Source organism: Nothobranchius furzeri, chromosome 8 (assembly GCF_043380555.1).
Source record: "Nothobranchius furzeri strain GRZ-AD chromosome 8, NfurGRZ-RIMD1, whole genome shotgun sequence".
Taxonomy (NCBI): domain Eukaryota; kingdom Metazoa; phylum Chordata; class Actinopteri; order Cyprinodontiformes; family Nothobranchiidae; genus Nothobranchius; species Nothobranchius furzeri.
In genome coordinates, this window is record NC_091748.1 from 56,203,153 (window position 1) to 56,225,125 (window position 21,973).

The window sequence follows — 21,973 nt, forward strand, 5'->3', positions numbered from 1 at the left end:
GAATGCTGTTATATAATGGCACCGTATAAAACAATGATCAAATGAATGACATATACATTATAATATTGTATACATTATATAAAAAATATTTACCGATTCTCACTTGTTTCCTTTCAGTCCAAAGAATTAATATGTGTGAGTGGTCACTGAGTGATTATTAGATTTAAATTTCCATAATTCAGGTGGTCAGCTTTATTTGTCATTTATGCCATTTATTCTAAACATACGGCATAACCAAAATTACTGTCCTCTCTCACGGGGCAACAAGCACTATACGAATACAGAGAAATCATAAGAAATAGAATATGTCGTCTAGAAGTAAAATATACTACAAATAGTAAGTATAACTAAAGTCAGAGGAAAACAGAATGCAGATATGCAGTTTACACAGCCATACATTAATGTTTAAACCAGCACCAAGAATATTTAATCAGATTTTGAAGTGAGATGCTGAGGTTGCTTTAAGATGAGGAAAAAAGCACAAGATCCTGGACCAGCTTGGTGGAACAATATTAGCTGGATTAAATGGCCTGTATTTGTATAGCACCTTCTTAGTTTTCTACAACCCCCAAGGCGCTTCACAACACAATCACTCACCCATTCACACACACATTTACAAGCTGGTGGGGATGAGGGCTGGGGCGCACTGACAGAGGTGCAGCCTGCCGAACACAGGCGCCACCGGTCCCTCCGACCACCACCAGCAGGTAAGGCGAGTTAAGTGTCTTGTCCAAGGACACAACAGCAGCATTCTCTTGTTAGAGCCAGGATCAAGCCTGCAATCTTCTGATGACTGAACAACCTGCTCAACCTTCTGCGAGCTACTGCTGTCCCTACACGTGCAACAAAGTTCATTTCTGCAGAACCAAAGTTCATCAGTAAAATATATGGTTAAGATCATTTGGAGGTAGTTTCCATTGCAAGGTTTTTAAAATATTAAAAGTGTAGCTCGTTGAACAACGGAGAAACATTTTTGACCAGACTGATGAGCTAACAGCTAGTCAGCTTTTGTCATTAAAACAAGATTGCTGTCAATAAAAAGTTAATATAAAAAATCACAAGGATCAATGCTAACAATTCCATTAAACATTTACATTGCCACACATTTTCCACAAATGATCATTTACTGCATAAAGTAACACTTCTTGGCGTAGCTTCTTGATTCTGCCAGAATGTGTAATGTGAAATTGGCAACAAGGTTTAAAATGAATAAAAGAGCAATAAACTAACAAAAACCTACACACGAACTGCTCAACAACTGCTCTCACTGTGATGAGCTCTTTGCTCATCTGTCCCATCAGAACTAAGTATTTCTCCAAACTGAGGTTGATCACAGAGCTTCGTTCATAATCTTTTGCAGAAATCCCCATCAAAACACATGGAATCTGATTTTAATCTAACAAATAAGTGATATGCTATATGAGTTTTGTCGTCGGGTGAAAACAAGTAGAATAAATAACCACAGGTGCTTTGTAGTGCCCTCTACTGGCTCAAGAGATGTCTGCAAGTGAAAAGACCTTTCTAATTCAAGGCATGAAGATAATAAACATGTCTGTACTGAAGCATCATGAACATTTCTAAAATCACAGTATGTCTGAACTCACGCCATCATGGCTCCTACGCAAATACAAAAATCAAGTTTCACACAATCTGTCAACCAGCAACCAAAAAGTTTGAGGGACGTTCGTTCAGGTCGCCTTTAAATAAAAATATTAATCTGCGAAGAAGAATTAAAACACATTCCTGCGACTTTATCTTTCCATTTGTTTTGTCAGTAATCACAATAGATAAGATGCCCTAAGCTTCTTTGGAGGAAAACACACAGACACTAAAAGAGGGACTGAATAGGTTCAGTAAAAGCATTACAGGGCAGAAAACAGGACTGGACTAATCTTCATCAAACATGACTGAGAGCTGAGGGATCACAGTCTGGATGAAGTACATCCAGCTTCACTGCTCTTTACACACACTGCAACAGAGACAATAGTCTGTTTTTATACCTGAACCACTGAATTTGAGAGAAACTTGGTTTGAGATTCATTACCTAGTAAAATAAAACTTTGATTTCATGGTAACTGAATACCACAAGTGGTTTATTTTTTTATATTTGGCAGCTACTAGGGCTGTTCATTTAGGAGGATTTCACAATCCATCTGCCTAGAATCCACAGATGTTTGCCCCTACTGAATAGTGGAAGGACCTGCTGGTTAAAGGTTAGAAAACAGGAATGCAGATGAGAGTCAGAGGTGACAAACACTCCAGCTGTCACTGTAATCCAGCCAGATAGTCTGGGCTGTGGAGGTCATTGGCACGGCAAACAATACAGGATCACCAGAGAGAGGGCACAAAGTAACGAACAATAGCTTCAGTGTTACACGAGAACAGGATTTAATTGATTTTTACAGACATGAAACTTCAGCAGAAGCTTGCTATATTCTATTCTTGGAAGCTTTATGACTGCAGGTTTGATCAAATCTGATCCATGAAACAACAGAAAATTGCTACTCTGACTAAAAGACAACCCACCCAGTTTATTCTCTGGGTATTAGATTCTCTTAAATATTAGTGTCTCTTGTATAAAAATAAAATTTATTTTACATTCAACAAATTGCCTTCAAAAATGAATCGGACAAGTGGAAACACAAATGAACCCATGAAGTTCTACTCAGTCTACCGCAAATCCTGTGATTAAATAACCAATCAGCTGGCCTGATAGCAGGTGCTACCACACTAATCTGGGAGGGAACGGGAGGAGACAGTCAGATGGAGAGACAGTGGAGGAAAAACCATTAATGTACTAAACCCTTGCTTTATTACTAAATTAAATATTCATGCAAAATCTTCCCAAAACCTATTTGCCAACATTTCCTTATATTTCTCATATATGGGGAGTGATTGTTCTCTCTCTCTCTCTCTCTCTCTCTCTCTCTCTCTCTCTCTCTCACACACACACACACACACACACACACACACACACACACACACACACACACACACACACACACACACACACACACACACACACACACAGAGCACCCGGTATGGGTGGAGGCTCCTCATTTCAAATTAATTTAAAGTCAGTATGGCTAAACTGTGCTGCAGCCGCCACCTTCCTGCTGCTTTTCCACTTTGCTCTTTTTTAGGGAAAAATTAGATGAAGTTTCAGAGTTGGTAAATTAAGGTGAACCTCCATTAGGAGTAGAAGATTATGTTTTGGAAAAGGGCATTTTCACAGTAACTTATCTATAATTATTATTTTCCCAGCAGTGATTAGTATGTTTGATCACAGAAACAAGCTTTGAACACAGTAAAATAAACTTTCTGAACAATTTGTTTTGTTCCTAGCCACAGAAAGAATTCAAACAGTGTACTTTTTTTGTAGCTGGGGTCGGAGGGGTCTTTGGAGCTCCCTCTGCTCCAGAGTAGGAAAACTACACTCATCTACGGAAAGTGAGTTTGGAATTTACTGGGATTTGTTGCGGCAATGTCTCAAGATATTTTTTAACAATTTTATTATCCAGCAAATCAACTGGGTTGTGTTTACTCTTATCTTTGTACAGATTTTTTCATAGAGGTTACCATTTCAGTTCAGAGCAACAAGAACTAGACACATTCAAAAATCTGTGATCAAATCTGTGGGCTGCATGGTGGCACAGTGGTTAGCACTGTTGCCTCGCAACACGAAGGTCGCAGGTTCGAAACTCGGCTGCTGCCTTTCTGCGTGGAGTTGCGTGTTCTCCCCATGCATGCGTGGGTTTCCCCCGGGTACTCCGGTTTCCCCCACAGATCACAACATGCCCTACAGGTTATAAAATTGTAAGTCGCTTTGGGTAAAAGCGTCGGCTAAGCACATAAACAACATAAACAACAAATTCCTTTATTCTATTTGTAAAAGTTTGAACATCAATCACTCATTCCTTTAAAACAGTAGTAAGGTGCTCAATTATAAGAGCATTAAACAGATTACTACGTTTTAACAAAGATGCAATTTCCCAACAATTAAATGTCCTAAAATAAAAGCTGATAGTCAAAACATTAAACCTGTAAATTATGCTACAGTTGAAAAAGCTGGAATCATTTAAGACTTTTCAACTCAAACTTATTAGGAAAATACCAACGGCTATCGATTATTTGGGGCATTAATTTATTCTAATTGATATAGAAATCAAATTTAAGCATTTAAATTAAAGCCATGGTCTGTCGCATGACGTCATCAAGGACAGGAGGAGACCATTTAGAGATTTGAACAGCTATCCACCTTATTCCTGGGCCTGCTCATGTAGAAAGATGATGGAGCAACGTCTAGTGAGATGGCATGATTAGCTTTTGGTTTGCATGGTGAGGTTTCATTTCTATTAGTTGATTTGAACATTTCTACAGGATTTTCAAAACTATTCGCTACTGAAAAATGTACTTGTGCAGCTAGTAAACATGTGCTGTTCACGATTCTACTAACAACCAGAAAGTTTAATTTGCGGCTTCAAGAGCGATGTTTGGAAAAATGCACCTCAGACTAAGAGAGAGTACATCAGTGCATGAGAACCTGGTCTTTCTTGTCTGACTGCATTCTCTACCTGAGATAAAAATAATAAAAAAATATATGCAAAAACTTTAGACCAGGGGTGGGCAATCCTGGTCCTCCAGGGTCGCTATCCAGCAGGCTGTAGTTGCTTCTCTGGTTGAACACACCAGGTTTGAATCTGCTGAACAGGTGATTCATTCAGGAATCGGGCACGTTGGAGCAGGTAAACAACTAAACCCTGCTGGAAAACAGCTCTCGGCTCTCGAGGACCAGGATTGCCCACCCCTGCTTTAGACCCTAAAACAATTTAATTGAATTATGCTCTTAACAAGCAGAACTTTTTTTTTTAAATAGAGCTCAATGATTAACACAATACATTATCAAATGTGTTGAAAATTATCATTAAACCTGTCGTAAAAATTACCTTCCACCAACAACCTGGTGTTCGTATTTCCCCTGATGTAGAAGCTAAAACCCAGGCTTGGTGAGGAGGGATGTAAGGCTCTGACTTGGCTCTACGTCTGCTTTTGAGTAAATAAGATTGTGTCCCACCTCTTTCAACAAAACACGACCAATACAATATCACAAAACAAACCATTTGGTCCGCTGATTATTTAAAGCAAGTAACGAGCTCCACAACGCCATCCGGTGGGGCACTGTCACACTGGCCCCTAATGCAGGGACGTCACTGTTCCTACAAGATCAACTACAGAAAACAAGAAAAAAAAGTAAATGTCAAGGAACTGCTATGATTTAATATGTGGAAGTTAAATCTTGCTTTTCATTCAGTTTCATTTACAGAATCATTCTAAATTCATTTCAAACTTTAGGGAGATAAGTGGAAATACACACCCGCACCCAAACTTCCAGTTGTCTCCTCGGAAACTCTCACACAAACACCCAGCCATCATCTAGCCAGGGTCACGGCGAGTGTCCGTGGTTGATGGGGTTTAGAGTGAGAGCGTATTTGTCAACAGTGTGACTAATCTCCTATCTTCCTGCGTCCTTTTCATCACAGATCCGCTGTGTGTACCTCATCTGGCTTGAGTCACTATTTTCACTTCTGCATTTCCTCAGAGAGTTAAAACTTCACTGACACACACACACACACACACACACACACACACACACACACACACACACACACACACACACACACACACTGATCTGTGGTACTTTAGATTTAAAAGGAAAAGCATCTTTATTTGCTGTCTATGTGCCTAACGGCATCTTACTCATCGTCCCCTGGTAATGTAAAGGGGAGGTGAGGTAAGAATGAGCTAATAGGATGAGCTGTTCAAGTTATTTTTGAGCATAGCTGTCTGGCCTACCCTGGAATCAAGTACATAATAAAGTCAAAGAAATACAGGTGTTCAAGACACGAGGCTCACTAAAACTGTAAAATCTAGTGGAAAATTGCTGTTTGCCAGCAGAAATGTGATCATCTCACCACCTGCATGACAGTGTCTGCTTCCATTTGCGGTGACACTGAGACGAGCTGGGAGAGGAAAGAAGCTAAGGGGATGGGAAGCTGGGCTTTGTTGCGTGACCAGGAGCCCTCGGTTAAAAATACAACAAACTGTATAAAAAATGTATTCCTTCTGAGAGCAGAGAGCAGCTTCCTCCTGAGAGGATGGAGAGCACAGCCACCTGCACACAGTCTAACTACTGTTGTTACTGAACCACCTCAAAAGATATACGCATGTGACGTCCAGCAATGGTCCATTTCTAGGTACTGTTTGACCATTCAACATCTGGTCAAAAAGGAGACACGAGACTGAATGTGTTCCCTTTAAATCAGCCTGCCTTCGTCCCACCAGCTGGAGCTTAGAGCCTCTCTGCAGCTCTGAACACATGATAACAAAATGTCAACAATAATGTTCTCTCCTCAAGGTCCAGCTTCCCTTATCGTCCTACAGGATTCTTCATGCCTCCAAATAAGTGAACGCTCGCAGCTCGAATAGTTGCTAAATCAAAGAATGATTTCCTAAATTAAATATGAACTAAAACCTATAAGCTAGATAATCATTAAATAAACGTTTGTTTATTGCTACTTATAATAATTATAATATAATGCTTTCATTAATCCGTGCTCAATGACTGAAGTTTGAAATTAATGTTATGTTATGATTACATTGATTGAAATATATTTCAGCATGTTTATAAGTCATCACCATTTGCACTCACACAAGGACAAAGTAAGGTTAAGTTAAACTCATGACACATAACTAGCCCTTTACCCCAGATCAGAGCCTCCGGATCAAGGAAGGCGTGTTTCTGAGTTTTCTTGGTAATATTCCTTAAACATGTCAACCTCTGGTTGGCTACACAAATCATAACATGAGAACATTAAAACTGGATCACTCTGGTGATTCATCAGTTCTAGAGAAAGCTTCAGACCGGCCATCTGAAGCAAAACCCTCTTTAACCCATGAAAGATTTTGACACGTCGTCCAAATCTTTTTGCACCTGTGAAGCGGATACAGCAAATGGTTCTTGCAGAACAAGCTGATATTGTTTAGACTCCTTAAGAGTCCACCAGATGCGCGGTTCCATCCATCTGTCGTGACCCGAGACATTTCTGGACTGAAGAGTCGGTGCCATGGTATTCTACAGCCCTTCGGTGTCAGAGGTCATCCCACCTCTCTGACCTTCGGATCCACTAAGAGGGTCTCCGAGAACGGGTGAAGTAGACACAAAGATAGCCTCTGATGCCTTTTGATAATAATCAACTTCATAGCTTAACACAAACCAAATTCTTTTACATCCAGGACTCAGCTCTCCTAGATACGAAGGTTCTGATAACATCGCATTCACACATAGGCACCATACACTACACCATATACCACATCTACTCCATCTAGATTCAACCATCACAGTTAATGCTTAGTTAACATGTCATGTTTTAATTGTTTCAAAAATAAATTCTTACATTTATAAACCTGACTCTTTTTTTAATCAAAACGAAGTGTTTACAATCCCTGAATAAAGAATCCTAGAATCTTCTGATTAACACTGTTAAGACCAAGCAGGGTTGATGTTCTATATGTAGATAGAGTATCACAGCTTATTGGTCATATTGAACTCTTAAAGCACTCAATTTCTAGGAGAACACCATCGCTGCTTGATCTGAAGTGACATTAATGCACAAAAAGTGAGATATAAATGGTAAAAATGGCCTGTATTTGATATAGCACCTTCTAGAGTTCTGGAACCCCCCAAGGCACTTTACAGAAAATCAGTCATTCACCCATTCACACACACATTCACACACTGGTGGGGATAAGCTACAATGTAGCCACAGCTGCCCTAGGGCGCGCTGACAGAGGCGAGGCTGCCGAGAACTGGCGCCACCGGTCCCTCCGACCACCACCAGCAGGCAAGGTGGGTTAAGTGTCTTGCCCAAGGACACAACGACAGCGACACACTGAGCAGGGCTCAAACCTGCAACCTTCCGATTACAGGGCGAGCACTTAACTCTTGTGCCACCGTCGCCTCAAACTCAAACCCTCCTAGGATGACATTCATTCCAATCATTGCTAGTTAATTGGGAACTTTCAGACTTTGGACTAAATAATCTTTGACTGCATGAACACACTTGCATAAATATCACACAGTTGTAGATTTGCCTTCAGTCTTGCATGCGGTCAATCCTCATTTTCGTTTATAAACACAGTTTCAATAATGTTAAACTAAGCATGTTTCATGCACATGGCCGCACACTTTCAGTTGCATGCACACGTATAGGAAAGGGCATGTGCGCATAAGTGGGTAACCCAAGAGCACCTGCTGAGCTAAGAGATTCCCGTTTGACCTGGAGAAGAATCAATGACAGCATCTCGACATCGGGGACCAATCAATGACTTGAGAACACTGATGGCATACTTGATCCCTCAGCACACACACGCACACGCACACACACACACACACACACACACACACACACACACACACACACACACACACACACACACACACACACACTGAATGGACTCTGTCCTATCATCATATTCCCATTGGGCTGGGACTGACCCCTTCCTGAAAGAGTGCAGGTGAAGTGACCTAGTGTTTATCAGAGAACACTAAATCAATGCCCTACAAGTTACAGACACACAATACTGCAGCACTACTGAGACAAATGCTATTTCTTTCTCTGGTTTCCAACTCAGAACAGAAAACAACATCTATCATGGCACAGTGGTCTTTTTATTTTCATTGCAGAGTGATGCTCATTTTACTTTAGGCTATAAAATGTAACGCTAGTCAGTGGCGTGCTGGAAAACACGCCTTCTATATCACCAAAATGGGACTAAGATTCATTCAGAGATGTTTTTTTCTGATTGTGTGACTGTGCTCCTGCTCCTAACAATGAACTTGTGTATTGACTCACCTCTGTTCCTGTCTCTACACCAGCAGTATTGGCGTATCAATAGACAAGGCTCAAGGTTGAAAAGTTCACCCTTATCTCCTCCAGGGCCTAATTGGAGCTGAAGGTCAGGGAGTGTGTATTTTTCTATTGGTTTATTGTCTTTATGGATTCAACGAGGGTGGTAGATGTGTACATGTTGTGTCTCTCTGCCCCCCAAAGAGATGTTTCATTTTCATTTTTCACACCATATTTTTAAACAGATTGAAATGTCTGTTATCTTCAAATAAACAGACAGTGGGAAACATTAGAAAAGAAATGAAACAAAATGCTGTGTGACTAAAGCGATTTCTCCAGCACAACTTTTCCATTTAGTCGAGTTCAATCAGGTATTGGAATGGAGTGCTGAATAGTCCTTTAAAGCTGAAACAGGCTGGGCCGCTGTGTTTACTGGTAATTAAGCAGGACAATAATTAGCTGCTTGGAGAGAACAGAAAGGGTGGGGAGGGGAAGAGAGGGAGACGCACCAGAACACAAAAACAAGCTAACAAGAGCCACACACACACACACACACACACACACACACACACACACACACACACACACACACACACACACACACACACACACACACACACACACACACGCGCGATTAAACTGCAAGATGTGCGAGTCTGTTCCCTATGTCAAAACAGTCGACACCCTCTACAGATGTTGATGTATGGAGCAGATGGACGCCGTCTTTGTTGTCTGGTAACTTTTAATCACAGTTTGCAGTTAGAGTAAACGATGGCACAGGACGGCGTTCACTCGTTTGAAGAGGACAAACTCACAGGAGGCCACCGTCAGCGTTACTGCCAGTGAAGGCATCCAACCTTACGTTGCCGGTTCACTGAAATCTATTTCTGACTGAAGATGAACAAACATTTTCACAAGGCTAATACCTGCATAGAGTCAGTTAAGAAGTTGACTTTTTGTTACATGTTTAATGTTTCTATAGTGATTCAATTAAACAGGAAATACATAAAAAGATGTGTTGCCTTTCTGCAGATTGGTAATAATTTTGGGGCCTGCGGGACAGTCAAGCAACTTCACAACTGAGTAATCAGCTTTATTCACTCACACCAAGCAGTCAGGTAGATGTACACAGGTAGAAAAAACTCAAAATAAAAGCTTCTTCTAGAAGTGTAACAATACAGGTCCTTCTCAAAAAATTTGCATATTGTGATAAAGTTCATTATTGTCTGTAATGTACTGATAAACATTAGACTTTCATATATATTAGATTCATTACACACAACTGAAGTAGTTCAAGCATTTTATTGTTTCTAATATTGATGATTTTGGCATACAGCTCATGAAAACCCCAAATTCATAACTCAAAAAATTAGCATATTTCATTCGACCAATGAAAGAAAAGTGTTTTTAATACAAAAAAAGTCAACCTTCAAATAATTATTTTCAGTTATGCACTCAATACTTGGTCTGGAATCCTTTTGCTGAAATGACTGCTTCAGTGCAGTGTGGCATGGAGGCAGTCAGCAGTGGCACTGCTGAAGTGTTATGGAGGCCCAGGATGCTTCGATAGCGGCCTTAAGCTCATCCAGAGTGTTGGGTCTTGCGTCTCTCAACTTTCTCTTCACAATATCCCACAGATTCTCTACGTGGTTCAGGTCAGGAGAGTTGGCAGGCCAATTGAGCACAGTCGTACCATGGTCAGTAAACCATTTACCAGTGGTTTTGGCACTGTGAGCAGGTGCCAGGTCGTGCTGAAAAATGAAATCTTCATCTCCATAAAGACTTTCAGCAGATGGAAGCATGAAGTGCTCCTAAATCTCCTGATAGCTAGCTGCATTGACCCTGCCCTTGATAAAACACAGTGGACCAACACCAACAGCTGACATGGCACCCCAGACCATCACTGACTGTGGGTACCTGACACTGGACTTGAGGCGTTTTGACATTTCTATCTGCCCAGTCTTCCTCCAGACTCTGCCACCTTGATTTCCGAATGACATGCAAAATTTGCTTTCATCCAAAAAAAGTACTTTGGACCACTGAGCAACATTTCAGTGCTGCTTCTCTGTAGCCCAGGTCAGGCGCTTCTCCCTCTGTTTCTGGTTCAAAAGTGGCTTGACCTGGGGAATGCGGCACCTGTTGCCCATTTCCTGCACACACCTGTACACGGTGGCTTTGGATGTTTCTACTCCGGACTCAGTCCACTGCTTCCGCAGGTCCCCCAAGGTCTGTAATCGGTCCTTCTCCACAATCTTCCCAAGGGTCTGGTCACCTCTTCTCGTTATGCAGCGTTTTCTGCCACACTTTTTCCTTCCCACAGACTTCCCACTGAGGTGCCTTGATACAGCACTCTGGGAACAGCCAGTTCGTTCAGAAATTTCTTTCTGTGTCTTACCCTCTTGCTTGAGGGTGTCAATGATGGCCTTCTGGACAGCAGTCAGGTTGGCAGTCTTACCCATGATTGTGGTTTTGAGTAATGAACCAGGCTGGGAGTTTTTAAAAGCCTCAGGAATCTTTTGCAGGTGTTTAGAGTTAATTAGTTGATTCAGATGATTAGGTTAGCTTGTTTAGAAAACCTTTTCAAGATATGCTAATTTTTTTAGATAGGAAATTTGGGTTTTCATGAGCTGTATGCCCAAATCATCCATATTAGAAACAATAAAATGCTTGAACTACTTCAGTTGTGTGTAATGAATGTAATATATATGAAAGTCTAGTGTTTATCAGTACATTACAGACAATAATGAACTTCATCACAATATGCTAATTTTTTTAGAAAGACTTGTACATCTGGTCAACATCAATACCATCATTGATCAAAAGGGAAAATTTGATAGAATAACTATGAAACACGATTTTATTTAGAAAATACTTTTTTTTTTTTTTTACTTTCACTGACATGTCGTTTTCCACTTGTTGCCAAACAAGTTAAATGGAGAAGCTAACAGTGTTATGGCAAGCCACGAGAAAACGGTTGTCTATTGCCAGGGAAATGATTGTGCTCAATCACTTGTAATATCGTTTCATATTAATCGGTGGATCCTAAATCCAATCAAATCGAAATGGTATTCTGACTGAATTAGAGACATCGGCAAGCATCGAATCACAATCCGCTGGCTTGATATCACATCATGATCAAACTGATTTACAGCCCTATTGAAATAAAAGAACGAAAGAAAACACTTTTTTATATAGCACCTCTCAACATAAAAATCACGAGGCACTTCACAAAAACAAAAAAATAATGTATTAAAAATATTTCAAAGATGATTAAAAATATGTTTAAAAGGAGAAAAAAAGGAAGAAAAGGAAGAGTGAAAATGAATAGGAAGGAGGGAAATCAATGGATCCTGGGAAAGATGGAATAAGAAGAGAATAAAGAGAGGGTGGTGATGAAGGTCACACCAAAGCCTGAACAGTTGAGTTTTCAGCTGCTTTTTAAAGGAGAGAGTTCCTGAGTCTGGGGGCGACAGCAGCAAATGATCTGTCACCTTTGGTCTTTAGCCTGATGCGCTACACAACCAGTAGGCTTTGGTCACTGGACCTCAGGGACCTGCTGGGGGTGTAGGGGCTGAGAAGATCACCAATGTATGATGGTGTTTGTCCACGTAAGGCCCTAAAAACCAGAACCAGGATTTTGAAATGATCCCTGAAGTTGACTGGCAGAAGTGTCTTCCTGAATGCACCAAGTTTCTTCGAGGCATACTGAAGGAGTGCTTTTACTGCTTGATCTGCCTTCTTTCTGTGAAATGTTCTCTCAAAATAATCCAAAAGGGTTCAAATGAAGGCAACTGGACTTCTTTGGTTTCTTGAAGATGTTCTGTACAACAATTACACAAACGCATTGCACAGCATAGGAGAGCCACCTCTTCAGGTCAAGAATATGCTAATGTGGAAACTATGCTATCCAGACCATGCGGAGCTGATGCTAGTGGCAAAGGGGCATACATATCTGTCAGCCTGCTCTACTCTAAAGTAAATAATCTCCTCCGTCTCTCCAGCTTGTTGCATTTGCTCAGTCAGAAGCTTCACCTTCTGGCTCTCTTTACAAACAACCTGCAAAATTGTCTATAATCATAAAGGCATTGCAGTAATTTACCTCTTAGGGAGCAGCTAACGATTTTCACACATGCAGGGCTATGTAAATTGATGTGATAAGATAAAAACAAATGTAGGATAATGGATTTAACCTCAGCATACACATTGAAGACAATTACTACAATATTTTTCCACAAGATAATGGAGTTAACCCCTGTTGCTTTTCATTGCTTTACAAACCAAAAGGTCACAATAATGTTAAGGGATACATAGCATCCTGATGCCTTTAATACGCATCACAAAATCATCTGACTCCAAATAAAGGTTCTGAAAACTTAAAAACATGGAAATTACTTCAGTTTAAAGGCCCCATGTGTGAAATCCATTGAAATCATGATGAAAAAGTGCAACTCTTTATCTCCATGCAGTCCAGAGAATGTATTGCAGCTATGGTGGCGCACTCATGAGTATGACTGTATAATCAATTTCCAACCTGTGTAGCCTAACCCACACAAAGCTTAAAACTAACTACCCGGCCTCTTTAAAAACACATTTATAATTATGACTGTTTTATCAACCCTGAAGGAAGCAAGCTAGTTCTGTTAGATCTTGAAGATGTCACAATTCACACACGGAGGAGGGGTGACGTCAGCCGGGAGGTCAGGTGTTGTGAGAAATTGTGTTCCCCTGAAATACTGAGTAATACTGAGTGTTGGTGAGCCGGGGGCATGCTGGAGATCAAGCAAACAACGTTAACTTATCCACTAATCATGGCTCACTGCTGGCGTGGTGGTGATGGGTGTCAAGAGCTACCAAGCTACTAGTTAGCCATGGCTAGAGCCGGGGGACACGCTGTGTATGCTGTGAACTCCCACGGATTACCAGCAAAAGGAGACCCAAGTCTAAAGGTAATGTAACAAGTCTCAAGCCCAAGTCCTGTCACAGGATTAAATTTGTTCTGTAAAGAACAGAGAAATGATGAGATCGGCAACAAGTGGTGTGCTTCCTGCTGTCTCACAAGCCAGTCTGATTTATTAAGACAACATAATAACATTCTACTCAATGAACCATGAGTTTTCAACTGCTCTCAGGAACAATTCATACATCATACTCCAAAATTACAAGAGTAATTATCTTTTCACACAATTCAAATACGCTGTTAACCAAATGTACAGAAGTTACATATTTTTGTATATTTATTGCCTAATGGTCAATGTGATTTACTTGTTATTTGTTAACACACATTTCTAGTCATACAGACTTGACATAAATGACTGCTTAACGTACTGTCTTTGTTTTAATGCTGACTGATGGTAACCCATAGAAATAATGACCGATGTAGCAGATTCTAGCACCCTTTTTGTACGTCCTTAACATGTAATAAAATCCCCGAACACACGTAACAAGCCTAACCAAACAATTTATCTGGAGAGCTAACCCTTACGAAAAAGAAGTATACTTTAAGTATTTAATTTCAAGTATACTTAAGTGTACAGAAGTTTATTTGCATACTTGTTCTTAAAGTTTACTTAGAAGTATACTCCTTGGGACTAAATTGGGCCGCTAAAAGTATACTTGAAGTATACTACAAGTATACTTCAAAGTAATAATTTAAGTTTATTTGTAGTGTACTTCTGATATAATTGAGTATACTTTTCTCTTTGAAAGTATACTTAAAGTAACCTCACAAGTGTACTTGGAGTGTACTTCAGATATAATTGAGTATACTTTTCTCCTTGAAAGTATACTTATAAGTTTACTTGTAGTGTACTTCTGATATAAATGAGTATACTTTTCTCCTTGGAAGTATACTTAAAAGTAACAATATAAGTTTACTTGTAGTGTACTCCTGATATAGTTGAGTATACTTTTCTCCTTGAAAGTATACTTATAAGTTTACTTGTAGTGTACTTCTGATATAATTGAGTATACTTTTCTCCTTGGAAGTATACTTAAAAGTAACAATATAAGTTTACTTGTAGTGTACTCCTGATATAGTTGAGTATACTTTTCTCATTGAAAGTATACTTAAAAGTAACAGTATAAGTTTACTTCTAATAAAATTGAGTAAACTTTTGCCCTTGAAAGTATACTTAAAAAGAAACTTTAAGTAACATTATAAGTTTACTTGTAGTGTACTTCTGAAATAATTGAGTATACTTTTCTCTTTGAATGTATACTTAAAGTAATAATATAAGTTTACTTGTAGTGTACTTCTGATATAATTGAGTATACTTTTTTCCTTGGAAGTATACTTAAAAGTAACAATATAAGTTTACTTGTAGTGTACTCCTGATATAGTTGAGTATGCTTTTCTCCTTGAAAGTATACTTATAAGTTTACTTGTAGTGTACTTCTGATATAATTGAGTATACTTTTCTCTTTGAAAGTATACTTAAAATTTTACTTAAAGTAATAATGTATGTTTACTTGTAGTGTACTTCTTATATAATTGAGTATACTTACAGTTTTGAAAGTACACTTTACAGTAAACTTGACGTAATATTCTTTTAGTACATTTAAGTATCTCTATTTTTTCTATAAACACATACTGCAAGTAACATTTAACATCTGCTATTTGCTTACTACCAATACATTTACTTTCCACTATTTACTGATACTTCGTCTTTATGCAGAGAAAAAAAATTAAATAAAATAGCTAAGTCATGTTGTTTAAATTTATTAAACAGAGAGAATTAGAACAGAACAAAAACAGACCTGTTTACCAGGATTAATCAAAGATGAGAACACAAACTGTTCTGAACATGACACGTTAATTCTGTCCATTTTGAAAGACTTTTTAAAAATGCCTTTAAAAAATCAGTCCATTTTATGGATCCACTTGCTTGGTTGTTGATGCCTTTTTGAAGTTTTCATTGTTGCATTTCTTTCGTATTATTTTTCTTACATCTTGAAAGCGCAGAGATGGAAACTTCAACTGAGCATGCCCTGTGAACACACAAAGCAAAAAAATGAACACTTGAACTGTTTTAGGTGAACTCTGACACCACAAAATCTTTACAGTTCGTACACTGTAAACCCGAATAAGTAGGCAGAACTCAAAAAATGTAAGGCAATCAGTTGCCTCATATTTTCTGAGTTTATAAACTCAGATATTTGAGTATATCAGACCATAAATAAACTTAAATATTTGGAGTTTATATTAAATATATTTTCAAATTATGATCAAATTAAAGTTACTGATTAAGCCAACTCAAACAGAAAATAAAACAAAATTTGAAAGAAACAATTACAAACGCACACTTTTGAAAACTGGACAACAGCAGTGTGTAGTCTTTCTTTGAGTAGGTGGTTTAAAGCAACATCAGGATGCACATCAATTCAACATTAACAAAATATGAATTACACTAACCACTATCAAGTAAGTCAGTGAGTACTTTATGCCATTTGGCATAAAACTAGTTGAGTATTGAATCGGATTAGCCTATGGGCTAATCCGATTCAATTATTCACGCTAAACTAAAGCCACAAATGGAGTTGCCAGACTCAGAACGGCTGGACGAACAGAGAAAAGGTAAAACTCAACTGTTCCTCCCACTGTCTTTATGGGTGACCCCGAGAGGAAAGTTGACCATTGGGCAGGGTTGATGGTTTATCCCTTGAGGTCCATGTGACGGGGTGAGGAGTGAGCACCACCTCACCCCTGCCACATGGACCCAAAGGATGAACCATCAACCCTGCTCAATGGTCAACTTTCCTCGCGGGGTCCTACCCATTAGGACAGTGGGGGGGTTAACTCAATGAGAAGTGGAAAATGAACATATTTGCCCAAATGGTGGTGTGTTACTTTAACATCAACAATTAAAGAGCAGACAAATAGTAAATTACATTGTGGATGTGGACAATGATCTAACAGAGTGAGCCATCTGAATCCACCACTCTTTCAGATTTTGAGTTACACATGTAACATCAGGTCATTTTTGACTCTGCAGCTTGGGTGATAGTTTAGACTCATCAAGACCAAGTAAGATTTTCTGCGTGAACTCAAACGTGTTGGTCAGTCCCTTCGGATAATCTAGATGTAAGGCATAGATGAGGCCGAACATTACCAGGAAGGCATCAGGAAGGCTGGAGAGGTTGACAATCACATCACCCTCTAGGATAACAGATTCTCACTGGGTCGTACGTAACTGGACTCTCGGCATCATCTGTGATGGTTGTCAGGAGGACAACTGCTGCATCCCTGAGGTCCGGCTCATTGGTATCATCCTTACAAAAATGAAAGGGAGATCATACACTAATCACATCTGAACTGAAACTCTGACTGTGGCCATTTTTATTTCAGTAGATTGTCATGTAAATAACAATAAATGCAGTCTGATAGACTCCTGTTTAGGGCTGGGCAACATATCAAAGATTTATCGTTATCCAAGTTCTTGTCTCTCATCCAGATAATTTTTCCCATGTCAATAAATTTGATAATAAAAAAATGAAAAGATGTGTAAGTTGGCCACATTTATGTCCCTTTAAGAAGCTGTAGCACCTTGAGTCATGTAAACTTTTAGTCAATGTAATACATGAGACAGCCCCATCTAGTGGACAAATATTGTTGCTACGCATTCCTGTAGTTATCGTCTACTTATCGTTATCGAGGTGAGATCTTCAATATATGGTGATATTGATTTTAGGCCATATCGACCAGCCCTACTCCCGTTCATTCTGTTGCTTTGTGAATAAAGTGAGATGGCTTCCGTGTGTGCCAGTGTTACGCTAATGAAAGCTGCTTGAATTCTTTGCAGTGATTATTGATTTTTCTCAGTGCCTTAAAGCCTGCCACACATGAGTGCCATCTGCTGAGCAAACGGTCTCGAATGACCGCTTGCTCAGCAGATACCTCGCCATGTGCGCCTGATTTTCACAGTTTTCCGCCTCACGAGACACTGAGGTGAATATCTGACCAGTTAAGATATTTTCCGCCTCACAGGGGTAAAAACTCGCCGTGTGCGCATTACCGAGCTGCTGGTTGAGCTGAAATATTCTAGTGGCCAACCAAAGCACGTTCTCCGCTCACATGACCCCAAGATGGCAGCCCCCTGTCTGCATGTCAGAAAAGAAACAACACAGAGACAGAGCTGGAAACGGAGGAAATGCCTATCCTTTTTTGTTGAAACGTCGCCGCCACCGGCATTTGAAGGTTAGGAAAATATGGGTACGGTAGCTGGAAAGATGGACCAGGCAAGGAGTTTATGCCAATTTACTCCAAGAGATGCACCTGGAAGACCCAGAATCCTTCCGAAAGGGTAATGGAAACAGTGGGCCCATCGATCCGCAAGGTACCGTTTTGTTTATTTTTCAGACATGCAGACAAGGTAAGGGGCTGTATCTGAATACATCTTGGGGTCATGTGAGCGGAGAAAGTGCTTTGATTGGCCACTAGAATATTTCAGCTTAGCCAGCAGCTCAGTAGTGCACACACAGCGAGTTTTTACCCCTGTGAGGCAGAAAATATCTAACTGGTCAGATATTCACCTCAGCGTCTCGTGAGGCAGAAAACTCAGTGAAAATCAGGCGCACATGGCGAGGTATCTGCTGAGCAAACAGTCATTCGAGGCTGTTTGCTCAGCTGATTGCTCTCGTGTGTGGCAGGCTTAAACATCTTGCCAAAGGTTTGTAGTTGAAACAATGGCACATTTTCCAAAATGTTCATGTGTGTTGTCCTTATGCATAAATAAATAGAATGATTTGTTCAAATTTACAATACTGGGACTTACCACACATGTCCTCAAAAACCCAGAGGTTTCCTCACGTAGATAGACAGGAAGGGCATGGAGAACAGTGGTACGCCTTGTGTGGACATCATGTAATTCCTAAGAAGATTAAGAGTGTAAATACTGTCAAGTTTACTAATCAAACTTAATGCCAAATTGCTCTGACCAATTTTCCAAGACAGTGATATCTGCATCTAAATCCAATGATAAACTGCTGAATTCAAAAGTTAATTTGAAGTGTTTAACATTACATAATACGGAGGGGTATTAGGGCCACTGAAGAAGAAAAAATTCTGAAAATAAATAAAGTCAGAATTCTGACATTTATCTCAGTATTCAATTGTTTCCTTCAGTGGCCCTAATACTGCCTTATTGCCTAAGAGTATTAGAGTCACTGAAGAAAAAGAAAAGAAATGAGAAAAAAAAAGTCAGATAATTTCAAAATTCTGGGATTAAAGTCAGAATTCTGACTTTTTTCATGAACCTAAAACCAAACAAACAAAAAACTATTTAGGAATTGTTTTTGTTAAAAAAAATCAAAACAAACAAAAAAAGCCTGAATTTTAAGATTTAAGTCAGAATTCTGATCCCCCCTCATAATCTTCCCCAATTTCCCCCTTTTTTTTGTTTTAGGTACCAGTCAGAACTCTTGAGATTAAACTCAGATTTATGACTTATTTTCTCAGAATTCTATATTTTTTTTCCATCAGTGGCTCTAATACTCATAGCATAAAGGCATTACCTGTAAATTGTATATTCACCAGTTTTAAAAGACAAATCTGTATACATATATACATACATACATATATAGTCATGTTATTTAGGATGTGTCATCAAAAATGCAGATTGTGAGAATTACTCACCAGTGGTCTCACTTGTATGAACCTCTTGGGGGTCAACAGCAGCATGCCATCAATCTTGTGTGCAGAGAGTGGGGTTGGATCATTGAAGTCTGACCGCAGATTCATAGACAGGCTTCCCGGTGTGGCTGACAGCTCATAGGAACGCAGACGCTCTACATTTACACATCTACACCAGGAAGCATAATCAGTAGAGAAAACATTGTGAATCACAAGGTAGATCTGTGTTAGGCCGGGGACACACCGGCCGCGGAAGCGCCGCGAAGCGAATCGCTCCCGAAATTCGGCCGCTGCTCGCCGCTCCTCAGTTCAGATCAGACGCGCCCCAGTCGAGGCGCGCCTCGGCTCAGCTGTAGTTTTTCTTTTAAAACACTTGGTGTCCTCAATTTCCTCTCTGCCTTTTCTCAGCTATTTTCCTCTACGTGTGTGTGCGCGCGCATGTGTGTGTGTGTGTGTGTGTGTGTGTGTGTGAACCTATGGTATGAGTTGTTTCTGCCAGTTGAATCTCTTGGAACCCGCTCCAATTCTGCAGCTGTATCCTAGCAGTTTCTTCCGAAATGGGTACGTAAACAATCATGTTTTTCGAGGGTCGTACAGCTCCTTGTGTTTCTCAACTTCCATAATTAATTTAAAGTCATCCATCTTAACTGCTTGCCTCAGACTTTCTGCCTCTCTGTCCTGTTTGCTCCCGTGAAAAGACACCCAAACCACACCCCCTTCACGTGGTCACACACGCACACAAGTTCGATGTGTGTGTGTGCGTTCGTGTGGTTTTTCTGCAGTGTCTGATTACGAACACATTTGACTATTGCGGAATTTTATTTTGAAATGCTTTATTTTGTTAACTTTACCGGCCTGCCTCTTATGTCTAGGTTTGACTTCCTGCCAGAATTGACGCGATTCACCCGCGGCTCGCGAAAAAAATAGAGCCGACGCCGAAATGATCGCTGCACGGCGCGGGCTGGGGCGCCGGCGCAAGGCGATTCGCAGCGCTTCGGCGGCCCATGTGGTCTATAGAATAGCTCAACAAGGGCGCCGAATGAAGGCGGCCCCATTTTCGCGGCGCTTCCGCGGCTGGTGTGTCCCCGGCGTTAGTCTGCAAAATTTAGGCAGTCCTCCACTATATATATGAAGCTAAATCATTAATCATCTAAATTGTGTGTGTGTGTGTGAGGAGATTCAAGTGTAATTTGACTTATCCACACAAAGCTAAAAACATAACATTTAAGAATCTGGAGTAACAGCGTACAGTAAGGACAAAATTACAACACTAAAATACTGTGAAATTAATAGTAACAGCGTTCTGTGGTTCAAGATATGTGCAACTGAGCACTATTTAAAAAAACTATGGAGGGGACAAAAATGGAGGGAAGGAGGGAACATAGCATCGAGATACAGCACCGCTTCATCTTTTGCGGTCACAATCCTCATCTACGGTTAAAAAAAGCAGGCTGCTTGCAAACCTATTGCACGGGTGCTACGGGGAAATAGTTTACAACACAGACTGATTTTTTCATCGCTGTACAAGAGACCACTGCTCATTTACTTTTAATAAGTGGACGTTTAAGTTTGACTTGGTGGCGCTGAGCTCCCGCTTTTATTTTTTTCTCAGAACGTCACGTTTAAAAAATTATGATGGAGGGGACAAAAATGGAGGGAATAAGTCTCTAGAAGTCTAATAAAAAAGTATCTAAAGTAATGCTAACCTTTAATAATGAGATAGCGCTGCTCGTTTCATTTAATAAACTGACTTTAGTCACACACAAAGTTAATAACACAGCTAACTCATGCAATGACTTAGCATATTAGCTTGCTACGTGGCCAACATTACTCACCATGTCCGTCTTAAAAACATTTAAAACATTTAAGCAACTTTTATGGCGGCTACTTACATTTAGCTCAGTGGTGCAGAACCAGTGACTGTCAAGTGCAGATGCAGAACAAAAGCGCGACCTCCAACGGTTAATGCACCTCCGACCCTCGCTCTTCTTCTTGGTCTGCTGAGAAGCTTCGAGAGCTGACTGAGCAAATGCTACAAAATAAAAGCACTTCCTGTGCGTGTAATTTCACAATAATTCGTAATTTCATGCTTAATATGTTATTTAGGACAGACAGACAGTAGTTATTTCAAAATAAGGCAAAGTTTCAAGCAAGGATAAACTTAATATGGAGGAAGTGATTATGTTAAACAGAAAGGACATGTCAAAAAGGACTGATTTCAAAATATATTAAGCTTTACAACAGGATTTGATTGTTAAGAATATAGATATTAAAGAAAAATGGGAAATGGAAGTGAACATAATGATAACAGATGAGGAATGGGAGGAAACACTTGAAGCAGGCCATAAACTAACTAATAGTCCGTCTTGGAGGGAATTTGAATGGAAGGTGAAGATGCATGCTTTAAAACCACTTATCATGTCTAAATAGTAACGTTTCA

The 21,973-nt window shown here is 39.9% G+C and overlaps 1 protein-coding gene and 1 long non-coding RNA gene across 8 annotated transcripts in view; both read right to left on the reverse strand.

The window, feature by feature from the left end:
• agbl4 (AGBL carboxypeptidase 4) overlaps positions 1-21,973 on the reverse strand; it is a 459,294-nt gene that overhangs the window by 144,681 nt on the left and 292,640 nt on the right. The gene's annotated exons all lie outside the window — the stretch shown is intronic.
• Positions 15,609-21,738, reverse strand: LOC139071447 (uncharacterized). Of its 2 annotated transcripts, XR_011521335.1 has the most exons (5): positions 21,426-21,738; positions 19,537-19,702; positions 18,677-18,772; positions 17,015-17,174; positions 15,609-15,893 (listed from the first exon to the last, which is right to left on the reverse strand). It is a non-coding gene; the product is annotated as an uncharacterized lncRNA (long non-coding RNA). The 2 variants fall into 2 exon arrangements; XR_011521334.1 differs by lacking the exon at positions 21,426-21,738 and having other exon boundaries at positions 19,537-20,600.